The following is a 23,518-nucleotide window of genomic DNA, read 5'->3' on the forward strand; positions in this document are numbered from 1 at the left end:
ATAATAATAATAATAAATGCGTAAATATAGAAAAGCACAACCATATATGGCTCACTCAAGAGATTGTGTGCATGCATATTAAAACGTGGCACTAAGGTAACAGGACATTACTAACATGAGATTAAACATGCCACTGCTTACATTTTAGTAAACGTAAATAAATATTCTCAGGGTAAATGCCCTACAGCTTCTTTATTTTTCAAACTTGTATTTTTGTCAACAGAACTTTTCTGTAGATCTTACTATAATTCATAATACTACATATAAACAATCTACCAATATATTTCTTAAATTAAAAAATATATATAAAGGATACGCAGTGTTGTAAACTATGTGAAATGTTTTGTGCAAACTGCAATTGTGTTGAATTTACTGACATCTGTTCTTATGGATGTCATAATAACCAGCCTAAAAGTATTCGTAAAACGCAGTTTTTAAAACCTATACATCCTGAAAACAAAACCTATTAGTGCCCAGCGTCGTATTTATAGGATTGTTTCCTTTTACATGAACATATATTGTGGTAGGAAAATTGTTTCAGTTTTCTCTTTTATCTAGGAGAATTAAGAGATTCCCTTCCGCTATAATTTAAAAGTGGTTTGAGTTTCTATCACTAGATCTTATAAGGTGCAGGGACATTTCGAAATGAAATGGTAACAAACAGTTGATATTAGTCATTTAGTTGAATAACATATTATACCACTTCAATATAAAAAGTCGGGATCAAACGGGTTAAGCTCATTATACGCAACAAAAATGATACCATATTAAAATGCTATGAGAGGTGTTAATCGGAACACTGTGAAAATAATGCATAACTTAAACATAACATCATGCATATGTTTGATACTTCATCTGAGCTGTTTTCATTTCATACACAAAATTAATTTTACTTTTAACCAGCTGTAATTTTACTATAACTTTATTTGACGTGTGAACTACATTTTCCTATAATTTATAATAGAATTGTAAGTTACAATTTTAACAGAATTATATTTCTATCATTAATTAAAATGAACCAGAAAAACAATATATGAATGTGCATTACGAGAGTTAAAGAACTTAAATTATTAACAATGACTTGATCATTTAATCATGTATTTTAAAAACAAAAATTTTTATAAATTAGAAACAACAACCATAACATTACTCCTGAACTGCAGATTAAATTTTGCATAATTACGAAAATGAGAAATTTGGATTACATTTCATGATTACACAACTAACAAAGGGAAAATAATGAAAACTCCATGTGAAATTTAGAAATACATAAAGATTAAATGCAGACTTGAAATAAAAATACTCATAGCTTTAATCAGTATTTTTTCTTAATACGGCTGTCCTAAAAAATGCAACCTTCAAATTTTAATATTCCTTATTATAAACTATACATCATGTAAATTTTAGTGTCTTTCCTAAATTTTAATGACAAACAACACAAAGCACAAGCATTAATTTCCATATAAGTTCATTTATTATTATACACAAATAACAGATTATATAATTTCCTAACATTTATGCAAGCTCATTTTCGCTATATTACCGCTGCCTTTGTAGACCTAAAATAAAAATACTCATAACTTTATTCACTATTTTTTCTTAATACAGTTGTCCTAAAAAATGCAACCTTCATATTTTAATATTCCTTATTATAAACTATACATCATATAAATTTTAGTATCCTTCCTAAATTTTAATGACTAACTGCAAAAAACACAAGCATTTATTTCCATATAAGTTCATTTACTATTATATATAAATACAAAATAATATATATTGTAGACCCAATACTTATTATTTTGTATAATTATATACAAAATAATAAGTATTGTAGACCCGGTATAGTGTATAAGACAAGCGATTTAGACCTCATTTCCTTTTGAGAAGATCTGTGCTTATATCCTGATCATAGTTGATTATATTCTCTTTTACTCTCGAATTGCACAGCAAATAATGCTGACCGACGTTAAATATTTTCAGTAGTGGGTGATCATGTCATGAAGTACTCAAGCTGTAAAATAACTCAGAAGGATTTTAGTGTTTTGTTTTTCGATGCGAGCTTATTTCATGCAACATATTTGTTTAATTCTACCGTCCACAGATGGCGCTTTGCTTATCCTAATTAATTATTCATTGAGCTTGAGAAAATAAATAGTGTATGTGTATTGATTCCTGTGTGTGGAGTGTTTCAATGTTTTCGATGTATATTTCAGTATTCTAAGTCATCTCCGATTCCAGTAAATTGTGACAAATTCTAGCTGATTGTGAGATGTCTAAACGTTCCACCTTTAATTTATAGTTCCAAGTTCATACAGCAACCGAGTCAGGTAAAAATTTATGAAACATTCTTTTTCCCGCTACTTGCTAATTCAATATTTGTGACGGTAAGTTTTGTTTGTTTGCATGACCAAGGAGTTCCCTTGTACTCTGATTGATTAGTTCAAAATTGCAAAAGTGTCGAATATTAAAAGCAACATATTGATTACATGAATTTAAAATAAAGAAAAGGGCCGGGATAGCCTGGTCGGTAGAGTGCTGGGACCATGTCCGAGAGTTCGTGGGTTCGAACCCCACCGGCTGAAGACTACCCGTGTAGATGGTGACTGATGCACGTTAAATTCTGTCGAGTCGCAAAGTCCTCCATGTTCCCATAACAAATCAAAACCTCTGGGGGTACTGAATTGGAGATCGATCGTTCTCTGATCAGGACAAAATTACGATCTGTGGAAGAATGAATGGATGTCTGAATGGATCCGCCTTATAAACGGGTGTGACGTATGGCGTGGCTAAAGTCGGATTCTTGGCCATAGATGGCGCCACTGAAAAACTAGAAACGCACTCTCTGCCTTAAAATTGCTCGGTTTCGCCATGCAGACTTGCTAGTGTGGCAAGTGTATTAGAAGCAACAACAAAATAAAGAAAATAAACCTTACTTCTTGCAATAAATCTACTCTCATAAAAGTGTTTTTTTTTTCCAATTCTTTTTACAACAATTATTTATAAAGTGAAAATAATATGTTTACCTTTTAACATAACAACGTAATCACTTGAACTACCTTGTTTTTCCTTTTTAAAGGTAGACAATAAAATTTACTGCTTCCTTCGTCCGTTTTGACTAAAGACTTAAAATTTTTAATTGAAGGAATTGAAATTTTCAGTCAAATATACACTTTAATTATTCAAATTTAATGTAAAAACTTAACAATAAAAATCTGTCTCTAATTCTAACCTGTCTAATCTGTTTGTTTAAAAAAATAATTGTTAATCGTCATTTAAAAACGAAATATTCTTTTCATTTCACAAAAAGTAGGCTTACTAGTAAACAAAATGATATATTCATTGGAATAAGATAGCAAATGTAAAATGAACTGCGGTGGTCGCGCTCTTTCTGAAAGAAAAACTGATGGGCGGTATTTCTTTTGAGGACGTTTTCTATTCTTTTCTGGTAGGCGTTACGTACATCTTTTTACAGATACAAATGGATCGTGTTTTCGTGTTTATTAATTCTTACAAACATTCATTGAACTTAGTATTGGAATTGCAAATCTGCAAGGAATAGCTTACTTGCACTTCTACGTATTTTGATTGATTATACCCACTTCAGTATTTATAAGTGTGTAATAAGTTCTTAAGAATCACGTTGAACGAAAAACAAAAAAGCCTATTAAAATATTTAAAAGTATGTATCTACCACTACGATTACTTTTTCAGTATTGTAAGATATATAAATATTATCTGAACCACTACATAGTGTACTTGCTTCGGCAGTACATATACTAAAATTGGAACGATACAGAGAAGATTAGCATGGCCCCTGCGCAAGGATGACACGCAAAATCGTGAAGCGTTCCACATTTTTTATAATTTCCGTATTTGATAATGTTTTCATACCAGGGTCTTTATTTTCATTATTATTTGGTTGTCCGAAGATTTATTTTTTCGAAAAGTTCAATAATTTTATCGAAGAAGAAATTTTTGTTTTCTGATAAGAGTAATGCAGAAAGTTTCTAGGGCATTCCACATTTTTTGAGAATTTCCATTATTTATCATTAATTCATGCAATTGTTTTATTAATGTTTAACTGTTATTATTTGATTCATGGAAAGAAATATTTTTTTAATTTAATCATTTTTATCATTGAACAGTGCTATTTTTCGAGTAAGGAAAGACTTAATGTCGAAAAATAAATTGATATCTGTTACAGAAAATGGTTTTATTAAAACTGCGTCGCATAATTAATCTAACAGTAATTTAGTACATGTGGATTTTTATGTATGTTACTTTAAACAAGGATGAATTTCTTTGATTGAAATTTACAGTTGAAATTAAAACAGACTGTTTTCACATTTTTAAAGTAAAATTTCTAAATTTGAAAACATGTCACAAAAAGAAACTTACATCTCTGTCACATGATATTATAAAAAACTTAAGTTGATATAAGTTTTTACAAAGATCAAGTAATTAGCTTCTAAGAAAATTAATAGAGTGCTTGAAAAAAATGAATAAAAAATTTATTAGGAGTATAATGTAAGTGCGTTTTTTTTCTTTTATTTCTGAGGAAGTTTGTAAATTAATTGGCATATAGTATTTATATATTTCAAAGAAAAAACAGATCAATTATCAACTAAAAATGAGCACGGGTAAAAATGAACAGAAATTTCTGAAAAAGTATTACATATAAAATAGACAATGCTGAAAATCGGAGGTGCCCATCCCTTCAAAGCTGATGGGGGCATCCCCCTTCATTTGAAAATTCAGACCCCCCAAACAACAAAAATACGCATGAAATTTTCCTTTCAATAAAAATAATAATCACTTATATCTGATCTATCTCAATTAGATTCCCTGTTAGAAATAAATATATTGTAAAACATTATTTTCAGGTGACGAAATCAACATTGTGAAAAAGAATTCATGGGAAGAAAAAAGCGCTGGAAAAATAAAACAGTTTGCTATGCAAAACTGACATACAAAAAGTGATGTATTGTTTTCTCTTTAAAAATTATATTAATTTAACGATAAATTCGATTCAGGCCGTTTAGATCGAATTTAGTAGAATGAATCATTTATGCAAATTTAGTAAGATATTTTATGAAATATTGATTCTGGTGGGTCGGCTAATCAACGACGGTTATAAAATAAAATAATATACTCTATCTGGGAGCTGTGATAGCTCAGGGGATAGTGTGTTTGCCCCGATTTAGGGGAAACAGGTACAAATCCCAGCTATGGCCGATCGATATTGTACATATATCATTTTTATTATCTTTAAATTTCTAATTGACTCAGGGGACTTCCCCCGTATTCCTTCCCCCCTCCCTAGCTTAAAGTCAATAGTCACAGTCGCCTAAGGGCTGAACTTATCAGATGAAAAAGTGAGATGCTCGCTTCACTGGTAGGTACTTTGAATAACTTTATATCAAGTATCAAGTGAAACGCCGGTATTGTATAGAATGCCTAGGCATTTTATAGAATGCCGGATGTGTTTAGGCAAAGTATGAAACGTGAGAAGTATTACATACTTTCCCTAGGCATTGTATAGAATGCCAAATGCTATTTAGGCAAAGTATGAAATAAACGTCCTAAAGAGGTTATTATGTAAATGATGTGCATGTTACTGTGAATGACCTGAAATCGGTGGTTGTTGACTTTCACCGGTGAATGTTGACAATCAAATTAGTCGCACAATCAAATTAGTCGCTTTGGTGAATGTCCGAAATATTTATTACATCCGATTTGGCATTAATTTATTCGTGGATATAATTACATTTATTCGGTATTTTAATACTTACTGACGATAGACTAGAAGAAACATCAGTGTTTGGAGTATCGGGCAAATGTATTCCGGGCAATGGCACTTGACCTTAAAAAAACATCAGTGTGGGGTATACCGGGCAATGGCAGTTGACCCTTAAAAAAACATCAGTGTAGGGTATACCGGGCAATGGCAGTTGACCTTAAAGAAACATCAGTGTAGCATATACCGTGTAATGGCACTTAACTAGACCTTTGGTAAATGTCCGAAATATATACTAGGTCTAGTGCCACTGCCCGGTATACATTTGCCCGGTATACCCTACACTGATATTTTTTTAAGGTCAAGAGCCATATTGCCCGGCATATATTTCCAAACATTGATGTTTCCTCTAATCTATTGTCAGTAAGTATTAAAATATCGAAGAAATGTAATCTATCGTCAGTAAGTAATAAAATATCGAATAAATGTAATTAAATCCACGAATAAATTAACATAAAATCGGATGACGTTTTGAATTTGTCATTTTCGAATGACATTTTGACGAATCGGAGATGTATTTTATACTTCGCCGGTTTGTCATTTGGCATTCCATAGAATGCCTAGACACTGTGTGAACACACACACCCCCCCCCCCCACACACACACTATACAGAGACCAATATAATTTTATGATATTACCTTAATATGTTACATTTTAAGATAAACTTTATTAAATCAGACTCTAAATTTATTAATCTTTTTAAAATTATTATTTTTTGGTGCATATTATAATAATGTTATCTTTTGAATTACAATTAAAGAGATTCGTTATACGATTAAGAAATTCGATAGGCTTCCTGCACATGGTGAAGTATGTACAAATTGTGTTTAATATATTTGGTTAACGAAAGCAATAAATGACAGTCTTATCAAATTTGTAATAACAATATGTAATAACAATAATATTTCAAACTAGTGGGCTGCACCCCCTTCTCGCTAACGCTCGCCAACCCCCGAAAATTGCTACGCAATCCTATGTGGTTCACGCCGTGAACCATGGCTCGCTCGCCAATGAACACAATGTTCTAGCACAAAGACATAATATATTATCATCAAAGACATAGTATTTTATCATCAANCATCAATAAGAGGACTTCTCAGTTTACTCTTGATAATGTACATGCTTGAAAAAGATTGTTCGCATATATATGTAGAACCGAAAAGGGAAAGAACAGCAAACACGAGCTTTTTCAGCTGATCGTAAGAGTCAGGAATACTATTCCAAGCGTTGAATATGATCATGTCTTCCTTCTCCAGGTCATTCAAAGCAGACCACTTGTGTTGTGATGCCAATTTGTACCCTCACTCCTTTAGAAAAAGTATGTGCGCATGCTTGTGATACCTTTGCATCACACTGTTGTACACCGAAAACATACGAACAATCTCAGCCTGTAGCTTGTGCATGGTTTGTGTTTACGTTTACGAAAACTAATAAACTTTAACTCGATGTTCGTTACGTATTTTTACTACAATATAAAATTTTAATTACCTATCTATCTTTTAACTTAAACAAAAAATTATACATGTTCTCGATTTATAGAAGAATTTTAAAATGAAAATATTATTGCTCCTTCCGTGGATATTTGTGCCAGAGCCGCACTTAAGGAGCCAAAGAGCCACATGCGGCTCCGGAGCCGCACTTTGCCGACCACTGCTCTAATCTATTGTTCTATTGTAGGTTTTCGTAGGTATTCTAATCTATTGTAGGTTTTCGTGGTTTTCCTCTTCCTGTATCGCAAATACGGGTTAGTTCCATCAAAAAGTCCTCCAGGAAGGCAGATTTCTGCCATCACTTGACTCCATGTCTTCCGGATTGGGTTCAAAAGGACACGGTTGCGGAATTGAACATTAGTAGTTGTAAACTAAAAAAATTGGGTCGGCTGTTCAACGACGGTTATAAAATAAAGTTATTGCGAAGAAATTATCGGGGTTGGTGAGCGGTAGCGAACAGAATGCTTACCTCCCTAGTATTGTATATAGTTGCTGTGACAAGTTGGTTAAAATAGCGTTCGGCTGAGTTGAATAGCAAAATGCTATGATAAGTGCTTGAATGTCCATGATTATTATTTTTAAAAAAAATTGGGGAAAATGTATCTTTGCAAATATGTAATTTATTTTTAATCTATGTGCGTGTCTTATTTGTGGAGAAATAGAGGTTAGTTTCCGGATTGTCCTCCTACATATGTGATATTTTTTAAAATTTTTTATTTTTATTTCCAATGAGCTGCACAATCGGCCTTACCGATGAGCAGACTTAGTGCGTTCTCCAGAGGTGGTATCCACTCTTTCAGGACCACCACAATGGGTGAGATACCGTTGGTCATGTTAATTTGGACGTCTAGTTTCTGCCACACTAGATGACAGCACCGAGACTCTATTTGGATGGATGCTAAAGTGCACTAGGAATTTAATTTTGCCGGAAATGCAAAAGCCATATTTGACAATAAGGCATTCCAGGGATCTTTTACATGCCGCATAATCATACGACATGACCGCTGAGGATTTTCTGCATCCCGAAAATCCGGTGTCTGGGCAGGGGATCGAACCTGCAGACTTGGGCTCAGAAGGCCGACGACAAACCAACTGCACCACCCAGACACTGAAAACAGAACAAAAAAAATAAATAAATAAATAAATAAAAAATGTGATAAATGAACTTTAAAAATTTTGAGTTTTGCAACACTATAATTAGAGAGCTGGTATTTAAAAATAATTTTTCAGAAAATAAGTCGACATTTTTTGGTTTTAGTGAGAATCTTTTAAATACGAACAAAAAATAAAAACCAATTTTTTTCTGTCCACCACTCAAAATGGCCTGGTGTATTTTTGAATGTTGGTTGAACACGTGTCCTTTCGGTCGAATACCGACTGATTCCATAATCATTTTGATGATGTTTAAATATGTTTTGATGATGTTTATAAATGGTGTTTGTTTCTGATTTGATTCAATATAAAAAATACATTTGGAACAATACCTCACTTGTTTAGATGGCAATGTTCCCATTTGTCTAGATTTTGCCCTTTTTGTTCCATTTGCCCTTCCCACCAAAACACGATATGCGAGTTCGAACAGTTCGAGTTCGCGATAAAAAAAAATTTCATGGAAAATTGTGTTTCCCCTCCATTGTCATTTTAAAGTTACAAGGTAATGAAATAAACCTAGATTAAAACATTAAATTTTTTTAAAAATATCAACCAGCAAACAAATTATTACTGGATAACTTCCTCACAGCGGTAACCTACCATCTTTATTTACCACGTTTATATCAACTTGCCTTCGTGTATGTCTGTTCGGGTGGAATTTTGTAATCGATTTTAAACTAACTTCCCGACTAGCTACAGACTTCAAATTTGGCACATAGTTTAGAATTGGATGACAATGCATGAAAATGAAGAGAAAAAAGACATATAAAGTAAAGTAAAATTAAAATTAAAGAAAAATTAATATATTTTCGCTATTGTCTTTTGTTGTCGATTCGATTATTTCAAATTAGTGCCACATGTCAGTTGATAAGCTTTGAGTACAGTGAGTGAAAAAAATTTAGATTTTGGAAGTGAGTACAAGAAAAAAATCAAAATAAAAATAATATTTTTAAAAACCACTTTTTTGTAGTAGAGAATAATAATTAAAAAAAAATTTGAAAAACGAAAAACGTGGGGCGCATGAAATACATAACAGTACATATACATATACACATTTTCTTACTCATGCACATGCACAACCACATACACATCCACATTCAGATACAATTACAGATATACATACACATATTCTCATCAGCACACATACTATTACTATTGTGTATTTCATATGCCCCACGTTTTTCGTTTTTCAAATTTTTGTTTTTTAATTATTATTCTCCACTACAAAAACGTGGTTTTTAAAAATATTATTTTTATTTTTATTTTTTTACCTATAGATGTGTTGAAAGATAACTTTTTAGCATTCCAAACTTCTTGATTTAATCTCGATTAACTTGTCATCATTTTTTCTATACCTTAAATTTCATATAACTTATTCAGCACGTTCACGCCTGGGTGACCCACCGGTGGGTCACGCTAGATTGTCTCATCGGGCGGAGCACCGGAGTTAAAATTGGTAACAAATAAATTTAATTTTTTAGTTTTTTCCAGGGAATAATAAAAATACATAACTACCAATTGTTTTCAACGGATGCAAATTTTATATTGAATTGCTTCTTCGTCGTGATAAATTTCCTTACAGTGAATTGTTATTGTTGAGAATAGATTAACTCCTCCCGAATATTATCTAATATTGAAATAGTTCTTCTACCAGTATTTTCTCTTTTCCGTCCCGCTTTCAGGCGCAACACCCGGCGTGAACGTGTTAATTAAAGAAGAATTTGCCATGAGGGATTTCGCCCGTTGTATAACGTCCTCTTAACACGTTCACGCCGGGGTGACCCACCGGTGGGTCACGCTAGATTGTCTCATCTTGGCAGCGCACCGGAGTAAAAACTGGTAACAATAAATTTCAATTTTTAGTTTTTTTTCCGGGAATAATAAAATTCTATAACTACCAATTGTTTTTAACGGATGCAATTTTTAAATTGAATTGCTTCTTCACCGTGATAAATTTCCTTACAGTGAATTGTTATTGTTGAGAATAGATTAACTCCTCCCGAATATTATCTAATATTGAAATAGTTCTTCTACCAGTATTTTCTCTTTTCCCGGCGTGAACGTGTTAAAGGAGCGAACTTAAAAGTTTCCGCTGAATAGAACTTTATTTTTAGATGACCAAATGATTCCCCTTTTCTACTGTAGTATAATAAAAAAAATTGTCAAATTCTTGCCTCTCCCCCTGAAAAAAATTTTTTTTATGAAAACTTTCCATGCATTTATTTTAGAATTATTCCTAAATAGAGTCTTCCGCATTTGTATACTACATGTGAAGAATTTAGGAGCAAAATGAAAGACAACACTGATTTTTAATTCATGACGAAATTTATGCACAAAAAAATCATTATAATTTATGAGTAGCAATTTACCGCTACCAGGGCAAGTGCACAATTGTACATAGCATAGAGTTTTTTTAATACAAGGAGATTTAGAAACATTTTTTGAAGGAATTATGTCTTCAATATCCCGCTCTCCATCATTCAGAATTTTCAGGTTTTATAGGATCTTTATTGGTTCTCGTCTGAAATATTTCTCATAAATTTGAGTTGATATTTTCTGGTAGTTGTTGTAACGTTAATTCAAAGTGCAGTACATATTCTACTTTATTATTTTTTAATTATAAAATTAAATTATGAATAAATGCACAGAGTGCATTAATTTATCGGTTTCGGGGTATTTTCTTTGATTCTTTGTGATCCTGAAACTGGGCTCATTCAATCATATCTTACAAAGCATTTAAAAACATATCTTACAAAGCATTTTAAAAACACTTTTAAGGTATCTCTTTTTTAATGTCTCGCCATCTCCTTTAAATGTCCTTTCTAAATTTCTCTTTTTTGAGACTTTATTTCTGCTTTCAAAGGTTTGTTGATCGAGATCTCCTTTCAAATATCTGTTTCCCGTGATTACTTTTCAAATGCATCTCCTTTCAAAAATTAATGACTCGTAATTTCTTTCCGAACTTCTTTTCTTCGTGATCTTTCAGAAATGCTTCGTTTTCTTGATCTTCTTTCAAGTGTTTGGTTTTTTTTAAATCCATTCTTTTAAATGTCCTTTCAAACATTAATGGCTCGAAATTTCTTTCCAAACTTCTTTCCTTTGTGATCTTTTAGAAATGCTTCGTTTTCGTGATCTTCTTTCAAGTGTTTTTTTTTTAATCCAGTCTCTTAAATGTCCTTTCAAACTTTAATGGCTCGAAATTTCCTTCCAAACTTCTTTCCTATGTGATCTTTTAGAAATGCTTCGTTTTCGTGATCTTCTTTCAAGTGTTTTTTTTTAATCCATTCTCTTAAATGTCCTTCAAACATTAATGGCTCGAAATTTCTTTCCAAACTTCTTTATGATCTTTTAGAAATGCTTCGTTTTCGTGATCTTCTTTCAAGTGTCTGGTCTTTTTAATTCATTCTCTTAAATGTCCTTTCAAACATTAATGGCTCGAAATTTCTTTCCAAACTTCTTTCCTTTGAGAACTTTTAGAAATGCTTCGTCTTAGTGATCTTCTTCCAAATGTTTTTCTTTTTTTTTATCCATTCTTTTAGAAAAAGTGGATTATTCTATGAAATGGACAATACAGAATAAATATATATTTCATCTTAATTTTGTTTTCAAAGGCTTAAAGGAATATGTGCTGCAAAACGGAATATGAACCAGAAAGATAATGAATAGAAATACTAAATGTTTCATTTTAAACAATATGGATTTCAAAATAAACAATTTTGACTAAAATATTTAAAGTGATATTCTTATTATACATATTTTTATGATACATTTTCTTATTAGAAGTTCAAAATAAACATTCAATTACAAATACATATTTTACATTTCAAGTAATAAGTGCATGAACTTAAATTTCAAACCATGTTTTATAAGAATTATAGAAAAGGAAAAAATTTTGAAGTATTTTAACGTGAGGGCAACTTTGCAATTTTTCAAAACAAATATGATTTGAGTGAAAACTTAAAGAAATGGTAGTCAGTCTAGTCCAAAATATTACTCCTCACAGAGTGGACTCCAAACTTCACTCAAAACAAGATTCCGACTCAAAACTTTCACCGTAATTAATTTTAGTTTATAGATTAATGTTAAAGGTATTCAAGTAAAAATTACATTCTATCATTACAGCTGAAGGAATGAACTCTGTGCTTGAACAAATTATTGTATCAAAACTATTATAAGAAAAATGCTAAATATTCAAAATATGATTTATGAACATTTTATGGTAAAAAAAATTCTTTAAGGTATATTCTGGAAACAAATGATGCATAGAATTCTATTACATATATTTTTTAATTAATTTTCAAATGAACTAAATAAAATCGTTTTGAGTCATTTCCATAAATTCAATCAAGCATGGATTCAAATTGTCTCACTATTCATTTGAGTCATATTTTTATACACATACTAGTTAAAATTATTTATCTCAATAATTTTCTCGTCTCTTCTTTTAAGCTATAACTTTTAACTTACGAAAAAATTTGCCAAAAATTCTCTTCGACTTAACTCCACCAAGCTTCACTAAATCATGTTTGTAGTTATTTTTTTACAAATCTGAGTGAAAATCACTTTTGTATGATTGCAGAAATTATATATTTTACGTGGCCCAAATACAGTGCGTTAATAAAAAATAAAAATTAATATTTTCAAAACATTTAGATCATTTATAGTCGTCTGAAAAGACTTAATAAAATAATTGTGTTTACATGCGTAAGAAACAATTATCAAATAAGATATAATAAAAATCGGAATTTAAATATGAAGATTTAATAAAATAATATCCACCCTTTCTTTAAATGAAATATTTATTTAAATTTCAATATAAAGTAAAAAATTAACATGTGATTACTGTAATTGGATAAAGCCAATTTTTGTGAAGCCAGTTCTTGAAAGATAAGAATAATTATAATTACAGAAATGAGAAAATGTTTTTGGTGCGTTGTATCTTCGAAGAGCAAAAAAAAAAGTTTAAAAATTTTAGTCCACTATTTAACTTCAGCCAAAACGACACCAATTTTGTAGTCAGTCATGTCTTTTTGTACCTATGCAGGGTGTTCCGTTAAGACCGCACTTAATATGTATTTTTAGAATTCTTATCAAAAAAGAAAGCAAAATATGAAATTAATATTTAATGGGAAACAAATCCTCGATTGAAATCTGGCTTGATTGTGTGAATAAACAGAGAAGATTCAAAAAAGAATTATTTGAAACACTTTTAAGTTTCAGCCTCTAATAAAACCTGTTTTGATATTTACTACTTCCTCTACTGTAGTTTGTTAGATTTCGATAGAGTTTTGTTCTTCCCTTATTAAAAATTAATTTACAACCTCCAATGTGGGGGTTGTCAAACTTTACTACTTAAAACTTAAATAAAAAAATTCACATATAACAATTTCGTAAAAAAAAAATTGGTTTAAATGTGTACCATGAAAAAAAGAATAAAACAAAATAAATAGATTTTTAAAAATTGGCCTGGTAAATTGCGAGAAGAAAGAAGATGCAATTATTTATGAAAAGCAATTAAAGTTGCATCAAAATCACTTTTAGTGTCTACATATCAGATTAAGTTATGTAGATCTTAAATGCACTGAGGAAAAAAAAAAAGCATTTATCTTTTCTGTTTTTCAAACAGCAGAATATTTTTTTTTTTTTTACTTTTTGTAAAATATTTAATAATTTGTAGTAATCATTTAATTTTTTCTAGGAAAATACATAAAAAATCTATAAAGAGACTTACACTTTTGCAACAATTTTACATTATATCTTTTATATTAATCGATACAATATAAAATGGACACATTAGAATAATAATTTTTTTTTTTTTTTAAATTTTACAACTTACTAAGAACTAAAAAATAAGTTGTTTTTTAGAATTGAAAAAAGTGATTCATTTTTAGCATCAATTTCGCTATAACCATAATTTGTTACATATAATACAATTTGTTGGTCGTTGAAAGAAAGGGAATCTTTTTCTTCAGTCTATTGTGTTAGAGTGAAGAGAACTCCCTGAAATGCGCTATTCTTGTTTCCATAGCAGCAGACGGCCTCAGACGTTGAAGCTGGGGGAGATCTTACCGTAGATAAACTATATTACTGTTTTCTTCAACCCCTTCAGGACCAGGAGAGAGAGAAAGATCTTTCCCAGCCCCGCAAATTCCTACTTAAAGAGTACGTAAACATACTGATACGAGAGTACCGTATTGAGATCACGTCAATCTGATCTTGGGTCGCTTGAGTCAGAAATCTTGTGGTCCGTGGAATCCGTGGCCATGAAATCTTGGGCCATGAAGATTGAATCGTGTGATCACATTATTTGTTACATGATCACACGTTACATGATCACACGAAGGGGACCGGCCTGTGTAGGGACAGGGAACTGTCCTTGCATCAGAAAGGTCCTGGGTTCGGATCCCGGGCAAGGCACGGATGTCTCTTTCTCTCTCTGTGTTATATGCCCTTTCTCCTTTGTGTGTGAATGTGACCCGCCCTATAGACGGGATGCTGTTGAGTGAATAGCGTGGCAGAAGTCGAATTCCTGGCCATAGATGGCGCCACTGAAAAACAGGAACATTCGCACCCCCACTGCCTAAACAGGAATACGACAAAAAAAGGGGGGAGGGGTTGAAGCTAAAATGACTGTTAATATATTCTTAGTAAATTTACTGTTATTTTTCTTTACGTTAAGGCATTTTTCACGGAAATGTGATCAGAAACAATGAAAAAAAATGAACCTTATAATTTTTGCTGTACTTTGAGGAATGTTTCAAAAGAAATGCTTTATTTTAGCAATGATAGCTTAAAATTTTGAAAAAAGAAATGGCCACAAAGTGACCTCTGTGATAAATGATATAATAGACCATTACAAGATCCACGGGGCAGTAGTTTCTAATTTTTTCCCTATAGTGCATACGAGATTGGATCAAATATAAATGAGATTTTTAATAACTAAATATTAAAATTTTACTTTAAAAAAAATGCAAAAATTTTATTTTTCGTGAACACACTTTTTCCAACGTTTTTTAGTCCCGGTGGCATAGAAAGAACGTGTCGTACACCAATTGCCAGTGTTGTGTTACCGACAAATGCACCCTTTGTTATTTGTTTTATGTATGACGAAAATAGAATTATTTTCTCCTTTTTAGCCTACCTGAAAAACGTACTTCATCTAATTTTATTAAGTGAAAATTAAGATTAATAAAACTAATAGTAGATTGACTCCTTAAAATTTACATAAAAACAACAATTGCCCCGGAAAAATTAGAATAGAAATTAATCAGTAAAAAAAGAAACAAAATATTTTTTTTTGTTTTATCTTTAAATTGCAATTTTCTTATGACCATGCACTCAAATACACAACTGCCGTTTTCAATACTTTTGATTGAGATACTTTGTATTGGTAACGCGATATAGATATTGATTTTATGATTGTAAGCAGGATTTATTTTAACAATTAATAGTTTTAAAGAGTTTTGTTAGAACTCTTACTTAAATTATTTACAAGCAGTGGTTGTCAAAATCACTATAAATTAACGCTGTTAAACAAAGAATGCTAACGCATAGATTTTATTAGCAATTTAAAAATAAAAATGGCCGGGATGCAGAGAGCTGGACTCATGCTTGTGAGAATGAGGGTTCGAATCCAGCCGGCCGAAGACACCCTTTGTAGTAAATGGTGACTGGGGCACGTTGAATCTCTCGAGTCACAAAGTCCTCCGCGTTCCCCTAACAAATCAATATTTCTAGAGGTACTGAGTCTGAGATGGATCGTTCTCTGGTTCAGGTCAAATTTAAAATTTGTGTATGAGGGGGATGTATGAATGGGTCCGTCCTGTAAACGGGTGTGACGTATGGGTGCGGCAGAAGTTGAATACTTGATCATAAATGACGCCACTAGGAATCAAGAAAAATCGCATCCCCTCTGCCTTAATGACCAACAACAACAAAAAATTTTGTTATGACTCTTGCATTTCTATTTAAATTATTTACAAGCAGTGGTTGTTAAAATCATTATAAATTAACGTGGTTAAATAAGGAACGCAAACGTATAGTTTATATTGCCACTTTAAAAATAAAAGTAAAACTTTCCGAAGACCAGGGGATTCAGCAGCTATGCAAACACAAAAATTCACCCTAATAGCAAATGCTAATAATCAAAATTTGAAACTTTCTGGACACTTTTTCTTGAAGAGATTGTATTTAAATAATTCTAAAATAATAATTAAATTATTCCAAACGTGTCTAAATTAAATGAATTGAAGAAAAAATAAATTTAGAAAATTACCAGTTACAAGAACGCTATACCACGGGAAAATTCCTAACATGGCAATTCTTTTTCATCCACAGAAGCAAATTAGAATTTAAAGTATAAAAAAGTGAGTTCGGATAATCCTAGAATAAACCAAGAAGTTTCAAGTGTTGGAAAAAAAAAATTTGAAAATATCAAACTGCAAAAAACTTACGATAGGATTGCGTTATCTTCCGATACGCAGTGGGAAAATTATTGAGCAGTAATTTTATTTTCTATATATAAAATTCTAATGATAGTATCGCTGTTTTCTATTGTTGTCAGTACATTTTAAATGGTCGGAAAATCACATGCTAGAATACAGTTTCCCGCAGTAATTTTTATATTGATATTGTTGGTAAATATTGTTAGATTATGTCAACCTTCTTCTATCAAAAGGTACCTCAAGTTAGATCGAGTTAATGTGTCTTATATACTAGATATTTGTAGTGGTAGTTACGACACATTACTCCCCTTTCAGAATTTTATCTGTGATAGATTTCAATGAACGATTACCACTTGCTGATTCATGCTGTTAATGTATTTAGTTAATTTTGCTCATTATATATTTACTTCATTTTTTATAGCATTTCGCTCATAATATTATTCCCTCATTATTTTGTTTATAGCATTTTGCAAATTTATTTTCCTGTATTGCTTATAACCGGGTGAATTTATATAATTACTCCGGATCTTTTTTTTTTCTTTGAGCAGATTATATTAAGCAAATGAACTGTTTATTTGTGGACCATCCATCATGTGTTAGCAAGTTCATATCACGTCCCGAGGTCACCAATATGGGGTATTCATCTATCAAAAGGCACCTCAAGATGTGATCGAGTTAACGCGTCTTATATACTAGTGATTTGGTATTTAATATTTGTAGTGGTAGTTACGCCACAATATAACTCAAGGTATTGTTTTCCTATAAATATTTTTTTCCCTAATTTAAAGGTTAAAATTACCTGTACTGTTATTATTACTTTTTTGATTTTGTTCGGATTTCTAAATTAGGAGTTTAGGAGGATTGTTTTTATTATTATTATTACAATAATATAATTCTACCTTGCATTTTAAGCTAAAGTTATTTAAATCGGTGTCTCATCTTATTAAACGTTTTGCAATTATTATTTTTTGGGGAAAATAAATTAATACACTATTATGAATGACGATTAAAGAGATTCGCTTAATGATTTTGAACTTAACTTTTCAGCTTCATACACGAAGTGATAAATGCAAAAACTGCATAAGCAAAGCTACTAAATTACAATTGTGAACATTCGGGGTATTATCTTAGACTATGTCAACCTTCATCTATCAAAGGGTACCTCAAGATATATTCAAGGTAACATGTCTTATATACTAGTGAATTCGTATTTAATATTTGTAGTGGTAGTTACACCACATTTCCAGAATTCTATCTGTAATAGAATTTGATGAACAGATTCCACTAGTTGTTTCATGCGGTTTTTTTTTCTATTATTATTTTTTATTTATATATTTTTTCTTATTTATAGCATTTCGCTCATTTTTTTATCTTTCAATATTATTTATTGACCGAAAAACTTAATTTACTTCACCGGATTTTTTTAGCAGTATATTTTTAAGCAAATCAACAGTTAATGTGGACCATCCATCAATATTGGCAAGTTCATATCACGTCCGCAGGTCAACCTTCATCTATCAAAAGGTACCTCAAGATGGAATCAAATTAACATGTTTTATATAATAGTAAATTCGTATTTAATATTTGCAGTGGTAGTTACGCCACAAACTTACGAAATTTGTTATAACAATATACTTTTAATTTTAAAAGTTTTTTCAAAAAGTGATTACTAAGAAAAATGATTTATTCAAGGCAAATTCATATCACGTCCGCAGGTCAACCTTCATCTATCAAAAGGTACCTGAAGATGGAATCAAATTAACATGTTTTATATAATAGTGAATTCGTATTTAATATTTGCAGTGGTTGTTACGCCACAAACTTACGAGATTTGTTATAACAATATACTTTTAATTTTAAAAGTTATTTCAAAAAGTGATTACTAAGAAAAATGATTTATGTTCACTTATAGTTCTCAATAGTATCACAAGGAAAGTATTTGGACGTGGGAAGAGGAGGCTCAAGTGTTCTTTTCAAGCGATACATATATTTTTAGTTGAATAATTTCAATTGTTTTAAGCCAAGAAACAATAATTATTGCGAAGCAATCATCGGGGTTGGTGAGCTGCAGCGAACAGGGAGTTTTGCACCCCCNTCATCTATCAAAAGGTACCTCAAGATGGAATCAAATTAACATGTTTTATATAATAGTGAATTCGTATTTAATATTTGCAGTGGTAGTTACGCCACAAACTTACGAAATTTGTTATAACAATATACTTTTAATTTTAAAAGTTATTTCAAAAAGTGATTACTAAGAAAAATGATTTATGTTCACTTATAGTTCTCAATAGTATCACAAGGAAAGTATTTGGACGTTGGAAGAGGAGGCTCAAGTGTTCTTTTCAAGCGGTACATATATTTTTAGTTGAATAATTTCAATTGTTTTAAGCCAAGAAACAGTAATTATTGCGAAGCAATCATCGGGGTTGGTGAGCTGCAGCGAACAGGGAGCTTTGCACCCCCCCCCTAGTATATTTTGAAAAACTTTTTCATTAGTTGAAACTTCGTGCTTCACTCTAGGATTACATGAATTCACTTTTCGCTAAACTTTAAATCTTTAACGATAGTTCGTTCACCAAGAGTTGGTATTTGGCAACCACCTCCTCAAACACAGAATTCATTTCAGCGCGGGAAGCATACCCGCGCAGCTTGAAATTGAGACAACCCTAAATGCGTGCCAAACGCAAACAGTGAATTCTTTTTCAGTCACTAACTTCGTTTTTATCATTTGCTATTATACCTTTTGTTACTCTAGCTAATTAAACATATTTTAAATTTAAAAACTGCTGTTTTTCCCAGCAAAATGTCTCAAAAAGGACAAACTATTCACTCAAAAGAGAGAAATATCATGAGAAATGGGGGGAAATATTTAATGTTAAAATATTGCTAATAAAGATTACGAAATAAATATTTTTTCTTATACGGTCACCAAATAGTGACCATGTTCAGCATTGTTTCTCCTAAAAATAGCGAAATAGTATCGACGGAGCCAAGTCCCAACTCCTGTTGAACAAACTATACCTAAGAAAATGGGGGAAAAAACTTGCCATTAAAAGTTTCTCCCATGGCATAGCGTCATCTAAAGTAAATCAAAAAATGCAATTCATTTATTCTTCAAACTGCTCTTTACTACACGCAAACAGAAGATAATATTCTAATAACAAGTGTAAGTAACGACATTTTGAAACTTTCCGGTCAATTTTTTAGGATTGCTGGTGATGAAACTATTCTCAAGGACGTGTGTCACTATCTTATCGACATTTTTTGGCTCCAAAGACGAGTTATCTATGACGTACGAGCATAACGTACTTAATAGTTTGTTTTCATTACCACTCAAGACAGCTTTATAGATTTTCGAATGTACGTCGAACAGGTCTACTTCTTTTGCCACCGATTCCATGACCTTTTCTAGACTCTCCATGATGCTCAACGTGCGAGCACGCGCTTCTAACTGCTCATCGTCATTAACCCAATCTGAATTATATTTCTCATTAGTAAATTTTCTAACAAACAAATCGAGTAAAAGTAAAGCACCGTTAACGTCTGCGTGCTTTAAAACTGTGCTACCTTTCCGATCCAAATTTTCCCTGGGCTTTGAGGAACTTAATGATTTTTCCCCGCGAAGATTCTCATTTCCTGATACTATCTTTCTGACGTGACGATTCATGTTGTCACTAGTTACGTTTAATTTTGACCTGATAGATTCAATCAGTGATGATCGAATATGACGATCTTTTTGGTGATCGGTTGCACGCAGAAATTTGCTGCTGCATCGGTTTGCTTGTATCAGCATAGTAAGAATATCTCCCTTGGCTAAGTCACACGCCAGTGTATCTTCCTCCCTTGCTGGTTTACCTGTTTGCGTTTTCTGCCTCTCTTCCGCTTTCAGTAACTCTTCGATGATGTCTTTCTTTCCATGGATGATTGCCAGATCGAGGGGTGTGTGGTCATTAACTGTTTTTAAGTAAACTTTCGCTCCTCTCGCAATGAAAGTGCTCACCACGTCTTTTTGACCACTTGCAGCGGCTAAATGCAGAGGTGTCTGTTTGTCTACGTCAGCGCAATCTACGTCTATGTATGGCTGGTTGTCGACGAGCGATGGCAGACGTTGGGCAAATTCTGCTTGCTTGAAGAATACTGCGTAGTGCAGAGGAGACCACTTCCTCTCCCCAGCCACGTCATTGATGTGGCTCCTATTGTTGGTCATTAAGTCCGTAATCAACCCCTCGTGTCCCTTCATAGCGGCGTAATGAAGCGGAGTCATGCCAGTGATGTCCTTTGGGAACATATCGACATTCCTCCTCTGCTGGAACTGCTGGGTAACCATGTATAGTCCCAAAATGGCAGAGTAATGGACGGGTGCTAAACCATTTGCGTCTTTCACATTCGGATCAACCTTCCTATTGATTAATAACCTCCAAACAATAGTCGAACTAAAAGTTTCATCCGACACGCTGATATGCAAGGGAGTCATTCCAGCCTTGTCTTGTTCGTTCGGATTGATGTTGGGACTTGCCAGCAGTTCTTTCACGATGTCTTCAGACTGATAACGAACGGCTAGATGTATGGGTGTCAAGTGATAAGTGTTCGATTGAGCGTTTACGTCCGCCCCCCTTCCAATAAGTTCTTTCACGACATCGACCTTTTTTCTTTCCGTAGCTATATGCAGCGGGGTGTACCCAATTGAATCTTTCTGATTGATCAGCGAACGATCAATGTCTAATATCCGCTTCAACATCACCACCCTCCCCGATTCTGCGGCAGCGTGGATAACCCCCCTCTTGTTCTCGAACACCGCCTTGACACTTGCTCCCAGACTTATGAGTTTATTCATTTTATTCAAAATCTCATAATCTTGGTAAGAATCAACAAAAGCTAAATCATACAAATCTCTGTCTACATCCCTGAAGGCTCTTTGAGCGTTTGATGATACGACTCGTATCAACTCCGGGGGATTATTGTCGAATTTTCGAAAGACGAGCCTGTTCATTCGATTGGAATTTCGCAACTGAATGTCAGGGTTAGCGATATCAATAACTTCCTGCGGTGACAGCCATTTGCTTATTTTAGAATATTTACCATCGCTTTCAAATTGTAAAGCGTAGCTGACCTTAGCACCACGCTTCCAATCTAAAAAGTTAGTACTGCTGCTTCTTACACCGTCGTAAGACCTGAATGATATATCGATGTCGTTTATCGGTGCTTTATCGATAACTGGTAAGATGATGCCATTTATTTTTTGTTTCAACTGCCTTAACGTTGAAATGTGACTTTCAAAAGCACTGTACAAATCTTTCTTAGAGTTTCGCATGTCATGGCTGTTTTTAGCGCTATCCAACAACTGAATGACTTTATCGATTAAACCATTGCGATTTGTATTTATAATGCGCTTGAAAGTGGTAAAGTAAAACAAAAGTTTATCTAAATGTTGGTTGAACTCATGAAGTTCGTTCGTTTGATAGAAGTATTCGGATATGTACACGTACTCCTCTAAAAGGGAAAAAACAATCGAAGCGTACGTCAGTGTGCCGAAGTTCAAAGCTGCGAGGGCGTTATACGCATTCTGATCGTCTATGTTATTCGGAACCGCGTATTTCTTGTTGATCATCGAAAACAGCGCTTCAAACAAAGTACCTTGCTGTTTCACATAATTAAATAGAAAATTATCTTTTAATTCTTGTTTTATTATGTTTACGTATTCTTCTTTGCTCGCCTCCCTTTTATTACTTTCGCTGAAAGCAATTGATATCCTCGCGTTTTCGATGTCGGATGTGATGTCGCTGATGCCCTGAGCTGTAATGGACTTTAGAATGCTCTCAAACCCAGCGTTCATCTCTTGCCTGGTTAACTCGAGCTGAGAAAGCGTTTCGCTCACTTTTTCAGAAATGTCTTTCAAAATCTCTGCTTGCTGATCCAATTTACGGTTGACTTCGTTAAATTTTTTGTCCAGTCTTTGTTCTAATTCTTTGAACGGAACGTCAGCGCAATCTCTTTCGATACTGGCGTCACCCAGCAAACCCTTAGCAGCTGAAGTTCCCAGCATTATGCCGCCCATGATCACTCCTAATCCCGGCATAAGCAAAGCACCTGCAACCGATGCTACAGCACCCGCCATGCCAAGCCATGTGTCTGAAACGTTCTTACCCTTTTCCAATCGTTTGCAGAGAGCAGACAACTCCTCTAAACTCATCTCCCGCTTCAGACGCATCAACGCTGTACTTTCATGCGCAGAATTCGAATCTAACCCCATGTCGTTTGAAATAAAAAAGAAAATCAATACTTACTTTTCAGCAACCAAAAGAGTTTTCAAAAAGTATCAAAACGCTGTCTTGAGTAGTTATTTATATACTATCGAAGCAATGATTCTTACTGTCTGCCATCTGCGTCTCTGCCATCTGCTTTGATAGATAGAACAAAGTAATTCGAAAAATCTAAATCTAACATAATATCACATTCGTCGTCTAGTGACATGTTGACGTGTATTGTCCTTTTTTCCCTGTAACTGACGTTTTTGAGGTTTAAAAGTTCTGTTTTCAACATATGTTTTGTATGTCTGAGTATCATATACTGACAATTGCAGAAATTATAAGTGAATAAGTTAAAAAAGCATTTCGTAATTTATCAAATATTT

The 23,518-nt window shown here is 32.8% G+C and overlaps 2 long non-coding RNA genes and 1 other non-coding gene across 4 annotated transcripts in view; 1 reads left to right on the plus strand and 2 right to left on the minus strand.

Annotated features, from left to right (window-relative positions):
* Positions 1-3,115, minus strand: part of LOC139426617 (uncharacterized) — a 32,901-nt gene extending 29,786 nt beyond the window's left edge. For both annotated transcript variants that reach the window (XR_011637841.1, XR_011637840.1), the window contains exon 1: positions 3,024-3,115. This is a non-coding gene — a long non-coding RNA (uncharacterized lncRNA). The remainder of the gene's footprint in view (positions 1-3,023) is intronic.
* Positions 3,116-3,752: 637 nt separating this feature from the next.
* LOC122271038 (U6 spliceosomal RNA) lies at positions 3,753-3,859 on the plus strand. The gene has a single exon (XR_006226131.1). It is a non-coding gene; the product is annotated as a U6 spliceosomal RNA (small nuclear RNA).
* Positions 3,860-7,342: 3,483 nt separating this feature from the next.
* Positions 7,343-23,374, minus strand: LOC107438656 (uncharacterized). The gene is made up of 2 exons (XR_011637842.1): positions 23,172-23,374; positions 7,343-8,396 (listed from the first exon to the last, which is right to left on the minus strand). It is a non-coding gene; the product is annotated as an uncharacterized lncRNA (long non-coding RNA).
* Between the last annotated feature and the right edge of the window lie 144 nt (positions 23,375-23,518).

Source organism: Parasteatoda tepidariorum, chromosome 9, assembly GCF_043381705.1.
Source record: "Parasteatoda tepidariorum isolate YZ-2023 chromosome 9, CAS_Ptep_4.0, whole genome shotgun sequence".
NCBI classification, from domain to species: Eukaryota; Metazoa; Arthropoda; class Arachnida; order Araneae; family Theridiidae; genus Parasteatoda; species Parasteatoda tepidariorum.